Raw genomic sequence first — 23,069 nt, 5'->3', positions numbered from 1 at the left:
AACAAGGGGAAGAAGAGAGTTGTGTGGGTTTTGGTGGAGTTGTAAAGCTTAGGCAATGAGTCTATTTAAAGCTTTCCCCAAACTAAATTCTAAATGGAAAGGGATTGACATTTAAGTTCAACTAAGTTTCCTAAACCTAAAAGGAAAAGAAAACAAATTTGAATACAAAATAGGATTAGGGAAACAAAATTTGAGTTTGAAGAGAAGTTTTTAAAGCTAAATCATAGAAGATTAATGTTTGACCCAAGATAAAGCCCATATTATCGAAAATTAAAACCCAAACTGTGAAGGAAAATATTTTCGAATTGCTGGAAAAACAGGGCAGGCGCCAGGCGCCTGCGTGATTTATTTTCGCAAAGGGCAGGCGCCAGGCGCCTGCGTAATTCTTTTTTTTTTTTTTTTTCAACGTTTTTTTTTTCTTTCTTTTTTTTGTTTCTTTTTTTTTTCAACGTTTTCAAAAACATTCTCTTAATAAGAAAAACTTTATAATGAAACAAAGAGAAAATACAAGATACAAAGACTTCCTTCCTTTACTTTTGTTCTTTCAAAAACGGATAAGAAGGAAAAAACATTTTTCGCAAAAATTTATTGACCTGAAAGTTGAATAGAGGTTTTTCCTCTATCCACTGGTTCTCCAAAATACGGCTTAAGTCTCTGCCCATTTACTTTAAAAACATTTCCCTCAGAGTCAACTAGATCCACTGCCCCATATGGGTAGACTTTAAAAATTTGAAAGGGACCAGACCATCTAGACTTAAGTTTTCCAGGGAAAAGTTTCAACCTAGAGTTGAATAACAGAACCAGATCACCTTCTTGAAGATTGTTCGGCCGAAGACGCCTATCATGCCACTGTTTAGTTTTTTCCTTAAACAACTTAGCATTCTCATAAGAAAAGTGCCTGTGTTCTTCTAATTCCAACAATTGTAACTTCCTCGCTTCACCTGCAGCCAACAAATCAAAATTTAATTTCTTAGTAGCCCAAAATGCTTTATATTCTAGCTCAAGAGGCAAATGACATGCTTTTCCAAAAACTAGCCTATAGGGGGACATGCCGAGGGGAGTCTTAAATGCTGTCCTATATGCCCAAAGTGAATCATCAAGCTTAAAAGACCAATCCCTACGGTTAAGATTTACAGTTTTTTCTAAAATGTTTTTTATCTCCCTATTAGATATTTCGGCTAACCCATTCGACTGAGGATGATATGCTGTTGCAACCCTATGACGCACATTGTATTTAGTCAGCAACTTTTGCATAGACCTATTCACAAAATGAGCCCCCCCATCGCTTATCAGACAACGCGGGGTTCCATAACGCGTAAAAATGTGCTTTTGCAGAAAACGAATGACAACTTTGGAATCATTGGTAGCAGTTGCAATGGCTTCTATCCATTTCGAAACATAATCTACTGCTAACAATATATAAAGCTTACCATTAGAAGATGGAAATGGACCCATAAAATCTATACCCCACACATCAAATATTTCAATCTCCAGGATCGGGGTTTGAGGCATTTCGTGGCGTTTAGATATATTACCTGTCCGTTGGCATTTGTCACAAACCTGGGCAAACTTATGTGCATCTTTGAACAGAGTGGGCCAAAAGAACCCACTTTGCAAAACTTTGGCTGCGGTTTTGTGTCCTGCAAAATGTCCTCCATATGGAGACATATGACAAGCGTCTAATATCGCCTCGTGCTCTTCTTCTGCGACACACCTGCGTAAGATATTGTCAGATCCTAGCTTATATAAAAAAGGCTCATCCCAACGATAACATCGAACTTCATTTAGAAATTTTTTTACCTGTTGCTTGTTGAACTCATAAGGAACTATTCGACTTACCAAATAATTTGCTATATCGGCATACCACGGAACTGAATCAACTCGCAAGAGTTGCTCGTCAATAAACTGTTCATGTATAACAGTTCCATCATCACAGAGCGGGGATTCCAATCTAGACAGGTGATCAGCAACTTGGTTTTCAGTACCCTTCCTGTCCCTAACTTCAATATCAAACTCTTGAAGTAACAAAATCCACCGTATCAAACGTGGTTTAGCATCTTTTTTAGCAAATAAATATTTTAAAGCAGAATGGTCAGTAAAAACAATGACTTTTGTGCCTATCAAGTAAGACCTAAACTTATCAAAGGCGAACACAACTGCTAACAGTTCCTTTTCGGTAGTAGTGTAATTGAGTTGTGCACCGGTCAGAGTCTTACTAGCATAATACACAGGATGCAAGATCTTGTTTTTACGTTGTCCTAACATAGCTCCTATTGCATAATCACTGGCATCACACATGAGCTCAAAAGGTAAATCCCAATTAGGTTCGATAATTATAGGAGCTGAACTTAGAGCAACTTTCAACATTTCAAATGATTTTAAACAGTCATCATAAAAAACAAATGGTCTATCATGTTGTAACAATTGACACAAGGGTTTAGAAATTTTAGCAAAGTCTTTTATAAAGCGGCGGTAAAATCCCCCATGCCCTAAGAAACTTCTAATCCCTTTGACATTTGTAGGAGGAGGTAGCTTTGAAATGATGTCTATCTTAGCGTGGTCTACCTCTATTCCTTGCTTGGAAATTTTGTGACCCAAAACAATACCCTCTTGTACCATGAAATGACACTTCTCCCAATTTAGGACTAGGTTTGTTTGTTCACATCTCTCCAATACTCTCTCCAAATTAACTAAACAAGCGTCGAAAGAATTTCCAAAAACAGAAAAGTCATCCATAAAAACTTCTAGAATATTTTCTACCATGTCAGAGAAGATGGCCATCATACACCTCTGAAAAGTCGCGGGTGCATTGCATAGTCCAAAGGGCATTCGCCTAAAAGCGAACGTACCATACGGACACGTAAATGTTGTCTTCTCTTGGTCTTCTGGAGCAATAGTAATTTGATTATAACCCGAATATCCATCTAAAAAACAATAGAAATCCTTACCTGCCAGACGGTCGAGCATCTGGTCAATAAACGGGAGAGGAAAATGGTCTTTCTTTGTTACCTTGTTGAGTTTGCGGTAGTCAATGCAAACTCTCCACCCACTCACAGTTCGGGTTGAGATGAGTTCATTTTCCTCGTTGGCCACCACGGTTATACCCCCTTTCTTTGGTACACACTGTACTGGGCTTACCCAGCTGCTGTCGGATATTGGGTATATAACACCGGCGTCAAGCCATTTAAGAATTTCTTTCCTTACAACCTCTTTCATCTTCGGGTTCAACCGCCTTTGACTCTCAATAGAGTTCTTAGCATCTTCTTCCAATAGAATTTTGTGCATGCAAAAGGCCGGGCTTATCCCTCGAATATATGCTATCGTCCATCCAATGGCCTTTTTGTGCTTCTCCAAAATCTGCAATAAAGAATATTCATTAGTAGGTGATAAATTGGAAGCTATAATAACTGGTAAAGTGTCGTTATCCCCTAGATACGCATATTTCAAATGCGACGGCAATGGCTTCTACTCCAACATGGGTGGTTCCACTATGGACGGAAGTAACGACTTGCATTCTTCTTTTTGTATTTTTTCAATAGGATTAGCCACATCTTCTGGTCCTTCTGATATCTTATCACACTCTTCTTCAATCTCTGTAACTAATAAGTCATAAAACTCATCAAACATAATAGAATTCAAGCTATTTATAGCAGAGCACTCTTCAAAGTCTCCTGGTAATTTCATGGTGTCTAGAACGTTAAATTTAACTTCTTCATTATTTACCCTCATTGTAATTTCTCCCTTCCTCACATTAAAAACTGTATCCCCAGTGGCTAGAAATGGTCTTCCCAAAATAATGGGAACGTCTAAGTCTGCCTCGCAATCTAGAATGATAAAGTCCGCAGGGAAAATGAATTTGTCCACCTGGACTAAAACATCTTCTATCTGTCCCTCAGGTCCTACGATAGATCTATCTGCTAGTTGGAGGGTAACCGTAGTAGGTCTAGCTTCTCTTATGCCTAAAGATTTGAAAACTGATAATGGCATAAGATTAATGCTAGCGCCTAGATCACATAATGCCCTACCTAAGTTTTTTCCTCCTATGGAACATGGAATGGTAAAACTGCCAGGATCATTACATTTCATGGGTAGCGGGCTGCCTACAGCTTCACTACTACATTTTGTCATGGCTACCAGTTCATGCTCTCCTATTTTTTTCTTCCTAGAAACTATATCTTTCAAAAACTTAGCATAATTTGGCATCTGTTCTAGAGCATCTACTAATGGTATATTTATATGCAGTTGTTTTAAAATATCTAAAAATTTTCTAAACTGGGAATCATTATTTTTCTTAACTAATCTTTGTGGAAACGGGGGAGTAGGGGTAAAAGAAGGCTGTACCTGTGGAGGAACACTCAGGGTGTCCTCATTACCTTTTCTAATATTTTCTTTTTCTGGTGTTGTTGGATTTTCTGGTATCTTTACAATTGGTTCAGTGGACGGAATCTGTACATCTGTTGTTGGCATTGTTGGTCCATCATATGCCAGTCCACTCCTGAGGGTCACATCTTTGCACTGTTCTTTCCCTTCTCGTTTTGGTAATTCAGTATGGCCTGGAAAAGAACCTTGTGGTCTATTCTTCAATTCATTGGCGAGCTGTCCCAATTGGGTCTCGAAATTCCTCATTGATGCCGCTTGGGATTGTATCACTGCGTCGGTTCGGGCCATGTACTCCTTCATCATATTCTCAAGATTTGAGTTGTTATTTTGAACTGGTGGAGTCTGTGTTCTCTGATTGTACTGCTGTTGCGATGGTGGGATGTATTGCTGTGTAGGTGGAACATAGGGCTGCTTGTTCTGCTGGCTCTGCCCTTGATTAAAACCGCTCGAACCTCCTTGTCCTCCCCATGAGAAATTAGGGTGGTGCCTCCAACCTGGGTTGTAGGTGTTCGAATATGGGTTAAAGTTCCTATTGTTACCATGTCCTACATAAAAAACGGAAGCAGGGTTATGTGGACAATTATCATAAATATGGTTTTCACTGCAAAATGAACAAATGAGATCGTTGACTTGGCAAACAGGGGCAGGAGTGCAATAATCCGACTGCACAGGTTGTATCGGCGTGGCTAATGGATTTTTTATTCCCAATGCCATCTCTTTTAGCCTCTGGTTCATTGTAACCATCTCCTTTTGCATCGAGGTCGCAATGTCCAGAGCCAAAACTCCAGCTGGATCTTGCTTCTTTGGTGCTGCCCTAGATCTTTGCGAACACCATAGTTCGTTGTGTGAAGCTAAGTCATTTAGGATGTCAACTATCTCGTTGAATGTCTTCTTTGTAAAGGCTCCGTTGGCAGCATTGTTTAGCATCATCTTAGTAGGATGATCTAAACCTCTAAAGAAATGTTCTATCTGGATGCATGCCGGCAAGCCATGGTTCGGACATTTCCTGATTAGTTCTTTAAATCTCTCCCACGCCTCGTGAACAGGTTCACGATTATACTGTCTAAAGGAGATGATCTTCTCTCTGATATCAGCGTGGCGAGTAGGTGGGAAGAATTTTGTTAAGAACTTTTCCACTAACGACCCCCATGTGGTGATGGATCCCGGTGGAAATGCATTGAGCCATGCTCTAGCTTGGTCCTTCAAAGAAAATGGAAAAAGTGTTAGTCTCAGAGCATCGTCTGTTATACCAGGTAATCGAAATGCATTTGCAATTTGAATGAATGATTTCAGATGATCATGTGGATCCTCATGTTCCTGCCCTCCAAAATGTCCAATTGTCTGCAACATTTGGAACATCATTGGTTTAAGCTCAAAGTTTGCGTGGGCTGGAATAGGGTTGACTATCCCTGAATCAAAGTTCTGAAAAGCCGTGGCGGCATATTCTCGCATTGCCACGTCTCTGTTGTCCGCCATCTGGATATGGTTGAATTCATCATTTCTTGCATGATCCCTCATATTACCGTTAACAGCAGGTGGATCAACCGGATCACGAGGTGGAATATCTGCCATTGATGTGCTCGTACTCTCTACCTCACTTTCAGGACTGATTTCACCTTCTCTCTCTTTTTGCTTTTCTAGTTGTTTTCGAAGTCTTTGCTCCTTTCGAGTTTTTCGAAGGGTCCGCTCAATCTCAGGGTCAAGGGGTAGAAGAAAAGATCTTGTGCTCATGCACTTTAACTTACCCTTGTGAGATAAACGACCAAAAATATAGAACAAAAACGGTGGATGGAACTTACACCCAGCAACAATTCACAAAAATAAAAACTAGAAGAATTTTAAAATAATTTTAAAACTAAAGTCCCCGGCAACGGCGCCAAAAACTTGACTGGGCGTTTATGCTGAACGCACGCACTAAGCGTGGTAACAATTATATAGTTGCAAGCGCACACCTGTCAGAGTAATATAAAATGGATGAAGTATCCAAGTATCGATCCTCAAGGACTTCTAAATAATTTCCAAACTCTAAAGTTTTAAAGAATAGTGAATGTTGAAATGAGTGATTCTTGTAAAATGGGAAGTGGTCACAAATAATGGTTTTGGATTTGGGATTTGGACTTATAATGATAAAACCTAGCCTGAATTACTTCAAGTTAGCCAACAAAGAATCAAGGACATGCTAAGGATAATATGCATTTTACTTTAGAAACCAACGACTACGCTTCTCACTTGACTTATGTCTAAGCAAGTTCAAAGTCCTAAGACATTCCCTAATATGTCTATTATGAGAGATATCTTAGTTTTAGGATGGAAATAGTCGCAACCTCGGGTTAAGGTCCTATGTCTAGGCTACTTAAGCGGAACCCTTATGTCTAAGGCGCTCCTCTCCTCGGTTTAACCACTCAACAATGCAAATAAGCAACCTTTTCAGTATTGACTTGTTAAGACTTACAGTGGCCTTCTCTAAATCCTAACTTTTTGGGAAAACATGTTGAGCAATGAATGGAAAGCAAAAATACTACTTCTTAGCAACCCTTTTTAGACATAAAAGGCTAACTATCCATAACCGGGCAAGAGACGGGAATTTAGAAAGACATATTGAAGAAAATACAGCAAGTAAAATGGTTGAATGTGGAATGCATGTGTGAAAAACAAAAGTTAACTAACGGAGAGTTTTTATCGGGATTGAGAGCTTCGCCCTTCTCTTTCAAGCAAGGGGGAGTGTCACGTGCTCTTTCCTCCAAAAACACAACTCTCTTAACTAAAAATAAAGTAAAGGCAAAGGGAAGATAAGCAAAGTGCTAGATTTTTATATATTCGAATAAGTAGAAAATGACTAAGTACAAATGGAAACAAAACAAGATCAATAAAGGAATGTAAAGTGCTCGGGATTTAAAAATCAAAAGCAACTAATGAAAGCAACTCAAAAGTACTTAGAAAGCAATAAAGAAACACTAAAAATGATCAAGAGAAGGAAGCAAGGCTTGATGATTTTGGTGGAGAAGTTGCTGGAATTTATAGCTGTGCAGAATTGGTTAGGTAGGTCCTAAAACGATGGTGAATCACCCATTTCCAACTCTTTTGACTGACCAAATCGTGCTCAAACTGATAGTGGAACACTTCTTCTACACGTATGCATCGGTTGGAACCACCAAAACGCATTGGAAGACGCGTTTCATTAAGGGCAAAGTTGGAAGAAAACCAGTTTTTCTGCAGGCTTCCCAGGCGCCTGGCGCCTCCCATGTAGGTTTTTCCGTCTTTTTGCTTCTTTTGATTAATTTGCACTCCCAAATGGTCCTAAAATGTCATAAATACAATATAAGCCAACCACAAACCATAATATATGAATTTTGCATGAATTGGAACTCAAACGATCGAGAAAAATCCGAAACAAAGCTGAAACATTGTAAAAACAACATCTAAAACCTTCTTTTTACGCATGTAAACAAGCGTAATCAGCGTCCACGAGCTGATCAATCCTCGGCAGTGGGAAGCAATCTTTCGGGCATGCCTTATTTAAGTTCGTAAAATCTACGCACATTCTCCACTTTCCGTTAGATTTTTTAACTAATACAACATTGGAGAGCCACTCGGGATACGAAATTTCTCTTATGTATTCAGCTTTCAAAAGTTTGCTAACTTCCTCAACAATTACATCACTCCGCTCCTTGTTTATAGGTCTTCTTTTTTGCTTTACAGGTCGAAATGACGGATCTATGCTGAGGCGATGCGTCATAATTTTCGGGTCAATGCCAGGCATGTCCTCATGGAACCACGCAAACACATCCGAGTTGGATCTGAGGAAGTGGATTAGCTCCTCTCTGTCGGTGGCCCCCAGCTTGGTTCCTATGGTTACTTGCTTCTCGGGACTAAGAAGAGGAACAAGCTCGAGCTCCTCAGTGGGTGCGGCAAACTCCCTCCTCGGCAGGTCGGCCTTCAACTCGAGCGTCCCATCCCTACTGGCGAGAGTTTCAAGGGCGCAGACCGATGAGCCCTTGAGTGCGGAGGCATAGCACTCCTTTGAAGCGGTCTGTTCTCCTCGGACCGTGTCCACGCCATTGGGGGTGGAATACTTCAAAACTTGATGAAGTATCGAGAGAATGGCCCGAAATAAGTGGATGATGGGTCTCCCAAAGATGGCGTTATAGGCCGATCTACCGTCAATCACCACGAATTCGGCCATTTGGGTGACCCGAGTTTGGTCCTGCCCAAGCGTGACCGGCAAGTCGATGCAACCCTCTGGGATGACCGATTCTCCAGAGAACCCAACCAGCGGTGTCGGGCTTTTCTTCAATTGCGACCTCGTCCATCCAAGGGCGAGGTAGGTCGGTAAGGACAAGATGTTAGCAGATGCGCCTCCGTCTACCAGCACCCTCCTGACCACCACATGATCAATCAGGGGAGCGATCACAAGTGCATCATTGTGGGGCAGGTGGACCTCCTTCAAGTCTGCACCGTCGAAGGTGATTGAGCAGGTCGGCCTCTACTCCCTAATGATGCACACCTCGCGCCTGGCTGCACGAGCTAACTCCTTTCTTTTATGTCCGGACTGACCCCCGCTTGGCCCTCCGAAAATGGTATTGATGACCGCAGGTCGGTCAGTGCGCCGGGGCGACGTCCTCGAACGCTTCCGCTCTTCCTTTTTCTCTGTCGAGCTGGTCCTGGGCTTTCCCACAAATTTCTTGAAGTAGCCATCTTGAATTAGATCCTCAATTTGGCGCTTCAACTCCCAGTAGTCCGACGTGTTATGGCCGTGCTCCCGATGGAAGCGGCAATACTTGTCCTTGCTGCGCCTCTCCGGGGCTCCCCGAAGCTTCTCAGGACGTTTGAGTAGTTTTTCCATTCCAGACTCCTCGATGTTCGTTAGGATCTCGGAAATTGGAATTGTGGTCGGGGTGAAGCGTTCGTAAGGTCGGCTCCTGGTAGGTCCATTCTCCGCCCTCCGATACTCAGCTCGGCCGCTGGAAAAGGATCCCTTGTCCTTGGACTTGAGATCTGCCTTTTATATATCTTTTCCACTTCTGCCCCGGCCGATCTTTCGTTCTGGTCGGCCGGTTTTGGTTCGGAGGAGCTCCTGTCCATCGATGACTTTCTTCGCCTTCTGAAGCACCTCGACGAAGGTGGTCGGGGCCTCCTCTCCAAGTTTCACCGTGAGGGCCTCGTCGGCTAGACCGGTGAGAAAATAGCACATGGCCGAGTCATCGGAGCAATGTGCGACCTTCAACTGCTCCTCCTGGAATCCGGTGACATATTCTCGCAGCGTCTTACCCTTCTTCTGTCTGATGGTGGCGAGATGGGTCGCTGTCTTTTTGTCATAATGCCGAGAAGAGAACTGGGCGAGGAACTCCCTTCTCAACTGAGAGTAGGTCGAGATCGACCTGGCTGGCAGTCTCCGATACCACAATCGCGCGCTGCCAGGAAGCGCGATCTGAAAGGCGCGGCATTTGATTGCGTCTGATGCCGCTTGGAAATCCATGAGGCCTTCAAAGACCAAAACATAATCCTTGGGGTCTTTCGACCCATCATAAGGTTTCACGGTAGGAGCTTTGAACTTCGGAGGGATCGGTGCTTCCAAAACGTCCGAGGTGAAGGGCGATTCTCCCAAGTCGCCATCGTTCAGTGGACCTTCTTTCTGCTCACATTTGGCCTTTAAGGCCTCCACCTGAGCGTCGAGCTGGCCCCTCAACTGGTCGAACTCCTCCCTTGTAATCACTCCTACAGGAGTTACTGGGTTGCGAGAGGATTCAGCCTGCTGGTTGGAGCTCCTGTATGAGCGGGATGGTGACTGTCCTTTTCGGAGAGATGAGCCTCTCTTTCTGTTGAGGTGTTCACGGAGGTCTCCTCTCTGGCGAGTGTGTCCCTCGCTCTCGTTGTCTTCAGGATGTTCCTCCTCGACTGGGCCGAGGTGGGAATCTCTTTGCTCGCGTATGCCAACGCGCGTCACTCGGTTCTCAGATCGGGACCCTGCGCCTGCAGCTAATATCATTTCGTTATACATTTCCTCCATGGACCGCATTTTCGTGCGCATTGCCTTCATCTCTCTCTGGAGTGCGTCCAAGTTCTCACTTGTCGGGGCCGGGGCTGGACCCCGGGCGCCTTTCTTAAAGGTTCCACCTCGGCCACGGGTGGCCTTGGATGTCCTTGGGGGGTGCGCAGGTGGTAAGGCAGGCGCGGTGATTCGTGCCGACCTGCGGAGGGCTTCTGTTGCTAGGCCGTCGTGACCTTGCCCCTCTACCACTGCTACTCCGACCTCCCTCTGGTGGGCATCGCCGGCAGCTAGAGTCCTTCGATCTGCCGTATTGGTCGAGTTTGCTGGTTGAACCATTTTCGCTCGCGTATTGGTTTAAAAGGATTGGGATGACTTAGATTGTCGTCCCCACAGACGGCGCCAAATGTTTATGCAAGGATATACACAACAGTGTATTTCAATTTGCAGCTCGAACTCGGCCTCCGGACCGATCTGAATACTTGGGCGGACCTGCACAAAAAGGTGAGCACTCCGACGATCAAGTCAGTATAGGTCGGATTCCCAGTTTAGTTCGAGGTCAGAAAATCATCGTACCTGATCGTGGAGTGAGGTCCTCTACTTATGGGTGGTAGTCCCGCTAATCTCGCGACGGTTACACCCGGTAATCTCGGGACCGTCGGTTACACTCGGTAATCTCGGGACCGACGGTTACACCCGATAATCACGCCGCTGACAGTAGCTCACATCGGCCCCTACCGAGCTTCCCGGTAGATCGGACCTCGGCCAGGCTCACCTCGACCCTCATACTTAGCATCTCTCAACACTAGTGGTGGTGATCTCGGCGGTCCGAGCTAGGCATGACTCATGAGTCATCTTGGAGCACCAATAGGGGTCCTCCACGTGTCCAGGATATTCTCTTCCCCAAACAAAGTCGTGAGGATCTACTCGCAACAACATTTTTGAAATGTGCTCTGTCAAATTAGTCCCACCTTCTACTTTACATCACTTCTTTCTTCGGCACATTTAGGTACTTTTTCAATAAAGATAATGTCACATCCTCTGCCATATTCCATAAATTACAAAATAAAGAAAACGAATAAAAAGTCGCATCTATAATTAGATACACAAGTACGAAGTTGTGATTCCTATGTTAAGTCTCATGGTACAGTCGCATCATTATCAAATTAGGACAAAAATCCATAATTGCACCTGCATTTACCAAAGTCAAAGCAAGAACCACAAATTTTCTATGTATTCACAATAGATCTACAATATACAAGTACTTATCAACAAGTGTACCAATATTTTAAAATAAACATGACATTTCCTTAGAGGTGGAGCTCATCCATTCAAATAGAAATACTACAGGAACGCATACAAGCTGCTTAATATAACTGCTTTACAGAGTCCTATGAATACAAATTTAGTTGATTACCTAAAATTGATATCCTAATACTAATTATTTCTAAAAAGAAGGAATCAAAATATGCTTGCTTAAATTAATTTAAGAAGCATGATCCTTATAAAGCCAAACTCTACTAAATTCACATTGTGGTCACCCCAAAGGCACAGGGTTCAATAACTTCCTTCTCAAGAACTCTTCCACCGTTCATTCCTTATTTCATCTAAAAGAAAGATGGGTGTTATTCAATGTCAATGAAAAATGAAACATGTAAAAAAAAAATGAGACAATAGAACGAAGATTAAAAAACTACCCCAACTAATCTTTAGCTTTAGCCTAATAAGAAACAATAGTAAAAGAAAGATAAACATGACCAAAACTATCCCATGAAAATAAATTGCTCTGGCTTAATAGGAAAGAAATGATGAATGTCCTCTTTGTATAGAGGAAACTTAAAAAATAATATCATATGGATTCAACTATCTCAAATCAGAAACAGACTTGAGATGTTTAATCAATTACTCATAAAAAAACAAAATGCTCTTATTCTTTGGAGTTGGTATAAACTTTTGGTTACATTGAGATAAGCATATTAGATAATCAAGACGAATAATTAAGCTTATAGAAATAATAAATTGTACGAATATAAAATTGCAAGTAATTGTATCAAAGAGGAAAAGTTAATATATTCATTTAAACCTAACTTAAAATTCTTTTCCTTCCAATGATGTTCACATAAATAGTTTAGTTAAACCTACCACGACAAGCAAATTATCAATGTCTGGGAAAGCTTTTATATTGAATTTTGAGAATATCAAAGTTCAAGACAGCATAGCTAGAAAAAAAAAAAAAAAAAAACCTAGATAAGAAAATCACTAATGTAATGCAAAGAAGAAAATCACTAATGTAATGCAAAGAAGGATAAATTATGATCAGCATATTTTCTGAGCAAAATTAAACTCATGACTTGTATCAATTGTAAGCACATGGAATTCAATAATTTCTCTTCCAGAAAATTAAACTGATGCTATGTAACATTTTCAATTATAATGCAACAATTTCTCTAGAGGTTTCAACAAACAGACCGTCTTCAAACGTCCAAAATTTTGTTTAGTAAGTACTTTTAATGTTGGAGACTTCGATATTAGTTGTGATGTTTTTGTTCTTCAGCTGAGTGTTAACATCAGCTAGAAATAGGTCACCCTTCTTTGTTCCTGAAGATGTTATATAGTTGGCAGATAAAAAGACATAAACAAGTAATAAGATGATTTCCCGACTGGACTCTACTTTTTGAATGTCTCGACCGTTCTCTTCCAAAAATAAGGTGAATAGGGCCGGAACCAAACTTTCAATTGTAAAATTATCTGTTTGGCTCCCAACTTGATTGAAAAAAATATGAACATGTCTAGGCCAAAACAAACTTTCGTTGGTACATAAGAATTCAGTGCCACAAACTCAAAATCCTCACTACATGGAATTTTCTAAGGCTTACCATAAACAATTGCGAACAAAGAGAAAATCATCTATGCAAAACACATTAACAACAAAATTCAAAGCATGACAAGCAAATTATTTGACAAGGAAAGTGAAGGGATCGAATCCCCAGCGGAAACGGTTACACTAAGACCTACAGAAACACGTATGGATTCAGGGAAACGACACGGCTCTCAAATCCAACCAGTGGTGGATCTAGGGAGACAAGTCAAAGCACTTGATCCTTTGCCTCATAATTTGAGATGCTCCTCCCCGCCGATCAAGAAGCGACACTACTCGTGATAGGTTGAGTTTTAAGCCGCTATCGTTTGGTTCGAATAAGTCAAGTCCCTTCGGTTGATTTGCTCAACTGGTCTTCCCTTATCTTCCCTAACATTCAGAGTTGTTGTGGTTTGAAAAAGGAGCACGCACCGGCCGAAGGCTCTGAATGAACTGAGTTGTAGACATGAAAGCGTAAGAACTCCACAAGATCCCCCGTTCCCTAGGATTGGCTTTGGGCATTTCCTACGCAGCTTAGGTGGAGGGCGAAGAAGGCCTCCTTCCGGGGGGGCCCGAGCCATCAGTGAGATACCACTCTGGAAGAGCTAGAATTCTAACATTTGATCGCTTGTGATTCGACTCGATTCACATTATTCTCTCATAATATATAGTTTTATAATCTATCATCATACATTATATTAAATTGTGTCATACACAATTAACTCAAATTCCCTTTAATTAAATTTGAATCATTCAAACTCCTTCCAATATTTAATGTTCTTAATTACCCTTTACGAGCTAGCAAGGGGACCTAATGGACCTATAGATCAAAAGCTCCAACGTTACGAGATTAATTGGTTAAACTCATTAATCACCTTAATCAACATACGTTAACTACGGGGTACTCCACTAAAAACCCGCAACTGAACTCTTCTCACTATAGAATATTTCTATGTCCACAGATATCGATCATTAATGGCAAGTCAATCTTTCACGAGTGTTCGTAATCACAGATGGGTCAAATTACCGTTTTACCTCTGTGTTACATCTTACTCCTTAAATACCACTACTCCTCTAATGAAAAACCCAGTTATGGTCCGACGAATAACTGGAAGTCCCTCTCAGGCCAGTGAGAGGGTGGGGCCCTTTGTTCAAGTCCCGGAGTCAGCATTTAAGAGAACACTCATCTACTCCCCTAAAGTCAGGGAGGAGTGAATTTCATCTTGTGAAGTTATGTTCCCAGCTCCCCACTCGATCTAGTCCCCAAAATGGTAAGAATGTTGAGTTGGTGATTCGGGCTACTCTCACCCATACAGATCAAAAGACGAGCCCTTACGGGCTAGAGTCCATAACTCACTCAGGATTGAGAATGAGTTGCCTGGTCATCCTATGAAATAGCAATATGTTAATCAACGACGTTAGATCTAAAGATTGACTATTTCGCGGTCCGGTCATATACAAACTCATTGTATAGAATACCCCCACTTGCATGTCTACACACGAACGACTTGGATCGAGTTGTCTGTAACAATTACAAAGTGGACCGTATCCATAGTGTTGCCAGGATAAAGTATCCAATCTTATTCATATACTATAGACCCATTAGGTTATTCCCGGGACATTATCCACATCTATATCGAGGGTATATCAAATAGTATATATACTGTCCCGGTTACATGATAATAACCTTGGATGTTTAGTTTATTCGATTTGGACAATGCAATGCTATGAATTTAACAACAAATTGATTGAATATAATTTTGTTTTTACATAAATACAAACTATGAGTTTAGGGCAACACACCCAACAGAATGAACTAAGAAAATCGTCTAAAAGGATTCATAGAAACTAAAATATCTCTTACGAAAGAACAAAATAACAAGGTTCATAGAAACTATAACATCTCATATGAAATAACAAAATTTCAGAGTCCTAAATGATTCCAAAGGTTTCTAGATCTTGCAAACCTTGTCTTAGAAAATAAATTCTCTATGTCTTTCTTCTTTCTGTTCCCCCTACAAATAGAAATGAAAAATAAAAAACCTAAATAAGATTCAAATGAAAGATCGTTCATAATAAACACCATAAAAAGCATAATAGAGAGGTACACTTGTATATTTGTATGTAATGCCCAGTCCCCTTCGTCGAGGTGCCCGAGTTTTGAGAGGGAAAGAGAGAGATGCGAGATAAGAGAGTGGTGCAGTTGCACCGTCGCATTCGCCGAATGCTGTGATTGAGTTATGATGGCTAAGTTTTGGGAGGGATTTTGATTTGGTCAGTGGGATTTTGATTTATACACTAAAGCCCAAACTCTGAGAATGGTGGGTTAGGTAAAATAATAGGAAACCAATATGGGATGTGACTTAGATATAAGTGCATAAAACATGGTCCTATACATAGGCCCTGGCTCATAATTAATGAGTTGATAAATATTCTCTAGGATTGTAATCACACATAGAAATATGATTGTAGGTTACCCTAGCCTCTGTAGCAACCAAAAGCGGTAGTGAAAGAGTAGAACTCAAATTCTCAAGAAAAGCCAGATTGCGCCTGGCGCATTTTCCCAACAGTGTGTATCTTCCATATTTTGCATCAAAACTAAGGTAAGAAGCAAGGAGGTTGAGTTTTATAAAATTGCTTAACATTTCAAACCAAAAACAACACTTTTGATCACCATTTTCTCCTTAAACCACGATTGCATATTTGAATCATTCACTTCTTAAAAACTGTTTTGAAAGCCAACAGGTCCGTGAAGATTCGACCTTGGATTACTCTCAAGTATTACTTTTGACCGTGCGCACTTGCACGAGTCTTTATTTTTTAAAGATAGAGAAAGTCCCAACAAGTTTTTTGGCGTAGTTGCTGGGGACTTAATTTTCAAAATAATATATATTTTCTTTAAGTGAATTGTTTCATGTGTGATTGTTGCATATCTTTGTCATTGGACTTAATTGTTATATCTAACCTTTAAAGGAGTTGTGTATGAACACAGGGTCTGGTTGGTTGACCTTTGATCCAGAGATTGGAAGAACCCTTAAAAGGATAAGGCGTGAGTAGAGGTTGAGAAAATCAAAAAGATAAAGAAGTTGAAGAAGAGACCATCGAGATGAATCGAAATGCACAAGATCCTCCACCTCCACAAGATCCACCTATGAACGGAGATATGGCAGTTGAAGGAGCAGCAAACCGAGCAGGAGAAGTTCTTAATCTAATCCTGTTAGCTGATAACCGAGATGTAGCCATGCGAAACTATGTCACTCATGCGTTCCACAACTTAAATTCAGGGATAAGTAATTCTTTACCCCAAGCCGCGCAGTCCGAGCTTAAGCTAGTCATGTTCCACATGTTGCACACGATGGGCCAGTTTGGAAGATTGACTAACAAAGATCCCTATTCCCATCTCAAATCTTTTATTGAAATAGCTAATGCATTTCAACTTCCTGGTGTTTCTGACGATACACTAAGACTAAAAATGTTTTATTTTTCTCTCAGGAACAGTGCAAGGACTTGGCTAAATGCACTAGAACCAAATTCTATCACCACATGGGCTGAACTGACGGAGAAATTCTTGGCAAAGTACCATACTTTGACAAGGAACGGAAACCTTCAAGAAGATTTTGTCTTTTAGACAAAGGGAAAACGAAGCAGTTTAAGAAGCTTGGGAGCGTTTCAAGGAGTTACTCAGAAGATGTCCGAGCCACGGATTGCCCGCATGTGTGCAGATTGAGCAATTTTATAGAGGATTGGATCGTCCATCGAGAATGATGTTAAACACTGCAGCCAATGGCTCTTTGTTAGAGAAGTCAGTTAATGAGATCGTTGATATTTTGAACAAGATGACGAACATCAATGATCAAAATGAATTAGGAAGGTCATTGCGAAAAAGCAAGCATCAACAGGATCAGGCTCATTGCAGGCTCAAATATCAGCCATGAACCAGATGTTGAAACAACTAACAATGGAGAAGGCCAACAAACCCGCTACATCAGTGGCGATTCTTGAACTCTCTCCTGTTCTACAAATTTCTAACATATCTTGTGTTTATTGTGGTGATAATCACCTGTATGAGAACTGTCCAGCTAATCCAATGTCTATTTTCTATGTAGGTCAAGGTTCCCAGTGATTACGCTTGTTTACATGCGTAAAAAGAAGGTTTTAGATGCTGTTTTTACTATGTTTTAACTTTGTTTCGGACTTTTTCTCGGTCGTTTGAGTTCCAATTCATGCAAAATTCATATATGATGGTTTGTGGTTGGCTTATATTGTATTTATGACATTTTAGGACCATTTGGGAGTGCAAATTAATCAAAAGAAGCAAAAAGACGGAAAAACCTTCATTGGAGGCGCCAGGCGCCTGGTAGGCTGCAGAAATCCTGGTTTTCTTCCAACTTTGCCCTTAATGAAACGCGTCTTCCAATGCGTTTTGGTGGTTCCAACCGATGCATACGTGTAGAAGAAGTGTTCCACTATCAGTTTGAGCATGATTTGGTCAGTCAAAGAAGTTGGAAATGGATGATCCACCAGCGTTTTAGGACCTACCTAACCAATTCTGCACAACTATAAATTCCACAGCTTCTCCACCAAATTCATCAAGCCTTGCTTCCTTCTCTTGATCATTCTTATTGTTTCTTTGTTGCTTTCTAAGTACTTTTGAGTTGCTTTCATTAGTTGCCTTTAGTTTTTAAATCCCGAGCACTTTACATTCCTTTATTGAGCTTTGTTTTGTTTCCGTTGTTACTTAGTTATTTTCTACCTATTCAAATTTATAAAAATCCAGCACTTAGCTTATCTTTACTTTGCCTTTACTTTATTTTTAGTTAAGAGAATTGTGTTTTTGGAGAAAAGAGCACGTGACACTCCCTCTTGCTTGAAAGAGAAGGGCGAAGCTCTGAGCAAAACTCTCCGTTAGTTAACTTTTGTTTTTCACACATGCATTTCAATTTCAACCATTTTACTTACTGTATTTTCTTCAATATGTCTTTCTAAATTCCCGTCTCTAGCCCGGTTATGGATAGTTAGCCTTTTATTTCTAAAAAGGGTTACTAAGAAGTAGTGTTTTTGCTTTCCACTCATTGCTCAACATGTTTTCCCAAAAAGTTAGGATTTAAAGAAGGCCACTGTAAGTCTTAACAAGTCAATACTGAAAAGGTTGCTTATTTGCATTGTTGAGTGGTTAAATCGAGGAGAGGAGTGCCTTAGACATAAGGGTTCCGGTTAAGTAGCCTAGACATAAGACCTTAACCCGAGGTTGCGACTATTTCCATCCTAAAACTAAGATATCTCTCATAATAGACATATTAGGGAATGTCTTAGGACTTTGAACTTGCTTAAACATAAGTCAAGTTAAAAGCGTAGTCGTTGGTTCCTAAAGTAAAATGCATATCGTCCTTAGCGTATCCTTGATTCTTTGTTGGCTAACTTGAAGTAATTCGGGCTAGGTTTTACCATTATAAGACCAAATCCCAAATCTAAAACCATTATTTGTGACCACTTCCCATTTTACAAGAATCACTCATTTCAACGTTCACTATTCATTAAAACTTTAGAGTTTGGAATTTATTTAGAAGTCCTTGAGGATCGATACTTGGATACTCCATCCATTTTATATTACTCTGACAGGTGTGCGCTTGCATCTATAGAATTGTTACCACGCTTAGTGCGTGCGTTCAGCATAACCTCAGTCACCCAGCGGAACTTCAATCCATATTCAAACACCTACAACCCTGCACTATCCAAACTTCTCTTGGAACAAAGGAAGAGCATGTAGCAGAGCGGAAGCAGCTGCTCAATAATTCAAACAAAACTACACTCTTCCTGGTTTTCCGACACAACCTATTTTGCCGCCACAACAGTATAATCAACAAAGAGTGCAAAATAACACTCAGCAAAGTGGTAACAAGACAAGTTTGGAGGCCATGATGAAAGAATACATGACAAGGAATGAAGCTGCGATGAGGAACCTGGAAATGCAAAGGGGCAGTTAGCGAAGGACCTAAACTCTAGATCACAAGGTAAATTGCCTGGACACACAGAGAATCCGAAGCGAGATCGTGAAGGTAAAGAGCAATGTAAGGCAATCATCACAAGAAAAGGACTAAGTTATGACGGACCCTCACTTCCAGATGGAGGAACCGATGTGGCTACACCTATTTCCACATCAGTCTCCACTCCACAACCAGAAGAGAAAGCAGAACCCGTAAGTTCAAAGGAGAAAGGTAAGAAGACCGACAAAGGAGTAGTGCCTTGCACTAGTCCGCACATAAGTAATGTTAAGATTCTTCCACATTTCCCCGAAAGATTAGTTAGAAAGAGTCAAGATAGTAATTTTAAGAAGTTCTTTGAAATATTGAAACGGTTGAAATATCCCTCTCATAGATGCTTTAGAACAGATGCCTAATTACACCAAGTTTTTAAAAGATATCATTTCTAGGCATAAGAAATTAGGTGAGCATGAGACGGTAGCCCTAACAAAATGCAGTAGTGATACTCTAGAGAATCTCTTGCTTGTTAAGTGTAGGACCCAGGTAGTTTTACTATCCCTTGCTCGATAGGTGGTAAGAACTTAGGAAGAGTATTATGTGACTTAGGCGCAAACATTAATCTTATGCCTCTTTCTGTCTTTAAAGAGCTAGATATAGGAGAAGCTCGTTCACGTGTCCCTACGGGACATTTACATTCCAGAGGATGCCGTTCGGTCTCTGTAACACTCCCGCCGCCTGCCAAAGATGCATGACTGCTATTTTCTCTGATATGGTAGAAAGCACGGTAGAAATATTTATAGATGATGTTTCTGTGTTTGGTGGGTCGTTTGAAGTTTGTTTAGAAAATTTAGAGAATGATTTAAAAAGGTGTGAAGAGACTAGCCTTGTGCTTAATTGGGAGAAGTGTCATTTTATGGCACGTGAAGGTATAGTCCTAGGTCACAAAATTTCACGAAAAAGAATTGAGGTCGATAGGTCTAAGATAGATCTGATCACCAAATTACCCTCTCCTACTACTGTAAAAGGTGTTAGAAGTTTCTTAGGACACGCGGGTTTCTACCACCGTTTTATAAAAGATTTTGCGAAAATTTCTAAACCTTTGTGTCAGTTGTTAGAAGTAGATCGACCGTTTGATTTTGATGAAAACTGTTTGAAAGCTTTTGAGACACTTAAAGATGCACTTAGTTCAGCATCTATCATAATTGAACCAGATTGGAACTTGTCATTTGAACTAATGTGTGATGCAAGTGATTTTGCAGCGGGTGTGATGTTGGGTCAGCGAAAAGCTAAAGCTCTTTATCCTATTTATTATGCAAGTAAGACTTTGAATAGTAGTCAGTTAAACTCCACTGTGACTGAGAAAGAGCTTTTAGCTGTTGTTTTCGCATTTGATAAATTTTGTTCATATTTGATTGGGACTAAGGTGATAGTTTTCACGGATCATTCTGCATTAAAATACTTGTTTGCTAAAAAAGAAGCCAAGCTTAGGTTAATTAGATGGATATTATTGCTACAAGAGTTTGATTTAGAGATAAGAGATAGAAAGGAACAGAAAACCAAGTAGCAGATCACTTGTCTAGGCTAGAGTCTTCTTTGCAACATGATAACTCGAAAATTAGAGAACATTTGGTTGATGAGCATCGGTCAGCCATTTCTGAAGTCCCTTCGTGTGCTGATTATGCGAACTATCTGGTTAGCAACATAATTCCTAATGACTTAAATAAGCACCAGATTAAAAACTTCTTTCATGATGTTAGGTTTTATAGATGGGATGAACATTTATTATTCAAATTGGTACCTGATAATATTCTTCGCAGGTGTGTTGCTAAGCATGAACAGAAAGAGATTTTGGAGGTGTGCCACAAATCACCATATAGTGGACATTACGCTGGACGTAAAACTACAGCGAAGATCCTCCAAAGTTGCTTCTTTTGGTCGTCCCTATTTTGAGATGCTCATATATTCGCTTAAAGTTGTGACCGGTGTCAAAGATCAGGTAACTTGATACGGAAACATGAGATGCCCTTAAACCCAATATTGGAAGTTGAGTTGTTCGATGTTTGGGGCATCGACTTCATGGGTCCGTTCCCGCCTTCATTCGGTAAGAATTACATTCTTTTGGCTGTTGACTATGTTTCGAAATGGGTTAAGGCTTTGGCCACCCCTACTAATGATGCCAAGGTAGTTTCTCTTTTCTTGCAAACGTTTATTTTCACGAGATATGGTACACCTAGATGCTTGATTAGTGATGAGGGTACACACTTTTTAAATAGAAGAGTGAGTAATTTGTTAAAAAAGTATAATATTCATCATAAGATTGCCACCCTCAAACTAATGGATTAGCAGAGATATCCAATAGAGCAATAAAATTAATTTTATAGAAGTCTATGAATGTAAATATGAAGGATTGGGCTATTAAACTTGATGATGCATTATGGGCATACACAACTGCATATAAAACTCTATTAGGCATGTCCCCTTATCGCATTGTTTTTGGTAAAGCATGTCATCTTCCCCTAGAATTAGAACATAGAGCATTTTGGGCTACGCGGAAACTAAATTTTGACTATTCTGCTGCAGATGAAGCTCGGTTGCTATACAACTACATGAGTTGGATGAGTTTCGTCTGTTTTCTTATGAGAATGCTAAGATGTATATAGAACAAACCAAAAAATGGCACAATAAGAAAATAATGAATAAGAATTTGGAACCTGGAGACTCAGTTTTGTTATTCAATTCTAGATTAAGGTTGTTTCCAGGTAAGCTTAAGTCAAGATGGTCGGGCCCGTTTGTAGTTGAACGTGTTTATCCATATGGAATTGTGGATTTAAGTGATTTGAAAGGTAATATTTTTAAGGTAAATGGACGTTGAGTAAAAAAATACTTTGGCGAGCATATTTACAGAGGCAAAACCTCTGTACTACTGAAAGATCCATGAAAAAAACAGTGAGAACAGTCCCTCTGTCGGTGTTAAGGGTGTTTTGATGTAAAAAAGATTTTGTCTTCTTTTTGCAAAATTTTTACATTTTCTTTAAGGCTTTTTTGTGTAGATTTCAAATCTAATTTTTGTTTTTGAATTTGAATTTTGCAGGATCAAAATTCTACCCTCCTCAAAATTGCGTCAGGCGCAATTTAAAAAAAAAAATCGATTTTCGAATTATGGAGCATGGTTTTTGTGGGCTTTATTTGAGTTATGTTTAAATTGGCTATTTTTAAAACATAAGAGGCCCCTGTTGGGTGTGTTGCCCTAAACTCGTAGTTTGTATTTTGTAAAAACAAATGTCTATTTAATAAAGTTTTACTCAATAAATTTGTTGTTGAATCATAGCTTTGCATCGTCCAAAATTCAATAAACTAAACATCCAAGGTTATTTATGATGTAATCGGGACAGTATATATACTGGGTATATAGTTGATATACAGGATATATATTTGATATACCCCTGATATATGAATGGATAATGTCCTGTGAATAACCTAAAGGGTCTATAGTATATGGATAAGGCTGGGTACCTTATCCTGGCAACACTATGGATACGGCCCACTCTGTAAAGGTTACAAACGACTTGATCCAGGTCGTTCGTGTAGAGACATGCGAGTGAGGGTATCCTATACAATGAGTTTGTATAAGACCGGACCACGAAATAGGCAATCTTTAGATGTAACATCGTTAACTAATAGGTTGCTATTTCTTAGGATGACCAGGCAACTCATTCTCAATCCTGAGTGAGTTATGGACTCCTGCCCGTGAGGGCTCGTCCTTTGATCTGTATGGGTGAGAGTGGCCCGAGTCGCCGACTCAACATTCCTACCATTTTGGAGACGAGACCGAGTGGGGAGCTGGGAACATAACTTCACAAGAGGA

At 40.3% G+C, this 23,069-nt stretch overlaps 2 non-coding genes across 2 annotated transcripts; one reads left to right on the top strand and one right to left on the bottom strand.

Annotated features, from left to right (window-relative positions):
• Positions 1-5,365: 5,365 nt before the first annotated feature.
• Positions 5,366-5,472, top strand: LOC148211947 (small nucleolar RNA R71). The gene has a single exon (XR_015790637.1). It is a non-coding gene; the product is annotated as a small nucleolar RNA R71 (small nucleolar RNA).
• Positions 5,473-16,824: 11,352 nt separating this feature from the next.
• LOC148211946 (small nucleolar RNA R71) lies at positions 16,825-16,929 on the bottom strand. Its single transcript, XR_015790587.1, has one exon. It is a non-coding gene; the product is annotated as a small nucleolar RNA R71 (small nucleolar RNA).
• Between the last annotated feature and the right edge of the window lie 6,140 nt (positions 16,930-23,069).

The sequence above is a fragment of the Momordica charantia genome, assembly GCF_013281855.1.
Source record: "Momordica charantia cultivar OHB3-1 chromosome 4 unlocalized genomic scaffold, Mcharantia_2.0 BLBB01000004.1, whole genome shotgun sequence".
NCBI classification, from domain to species: domain Eukaryota; kingdom Viridiplantae; phylum Streptophyta; class Magnoliopsida; order Cucurbitales; family Cucurbitaceae; genus Momordica; species Momordica charantia.
This window is presented reverse-complemented; position numbering and strand designations above follow the sequence as displayed.